The sequence below is a fragment of the Nannospalax galili genome, unplaced genomic scaffold, assembly GCF_000622305.1.
Source record: "Nannospalax galili isolate Female #2095 unplaced genomic scaffold, S.galili_v1.0 scaffold422, whole genome shotgun sequence".
NCBI classification, from domain to species: domain Eukaryota; kingdom Metazoa; phylum Chordata; class Mammalia; order Rodentia; family Spalacidae; genus Nannospalax; species Nannospalax galili.
The window spans coordinates 72,679-73,419 of record NW_008347806.1 but is presented as its reverse complement, the minus strand read 5'-3'; positions in this window follow the sequence as shown (position 1 = coordinate 73,419).

Below are 741 nucleotides of genomic sequence, written 5' to 3'. Positions count from 1 at the left end.
TTTCACAATATTAATTCTTCCAATCCATGAGCATGGGAGGTCCTTCCATCTTCTGATGTCTTCCTCAATTTCTTTCTTTAAAGAGTTAAAAATTTCATTGTAGAGGTCTTTAATGTCTTTGCTCAGGTTTATTCCAATATATATATATTTTTTGTGCAGTTATTGTGAAGGGGAGTGTTTCCATGTGCTGTTTCTCTGATTGCTTGTTGTTGGTTTATAGATAGGCTACAGACTTTGGTAGGTTAATATTGTAACCTGCCACTTTACTGAACTTGTTAATAATTTCTATGAGTTTTCTGGTAGAGTTTTTCGTGTCTCTTAGATATAATATCATATCATCTGCAAAAAGGGTTGTGCAGTTATTGTGAAGGGGAGTGTTTCCATGTGCTGTTTCTCTGATTGCTTGTTGTTGGTTTATAGATAGGCTACAGACTTTGGTAGGTTAATATTGTAACCTGCCACTTTACTGAACTTGTTAATAATTTCTATGAGTTTTCTGGTAGAGTTTTTCGTGTCTCTTAGATATAATATCATATCATCTGCAAAAAGGGATTTGAGCTCTTCTTTTCCAATTATTACTCTTTAATTTCCTGCTCTTGTCTTATTGCTCTTGCAAGAGTTTCAAGCGCTATATTAAAGAGAAGTGGAGACAGTGGACAGCCCTCTCTGGTTCCTGATTTCAATGGGAATGCTTCCGGTTTTTCTCCATTTAGGATGATGTTGGCTACGGGTTTGTTGTAC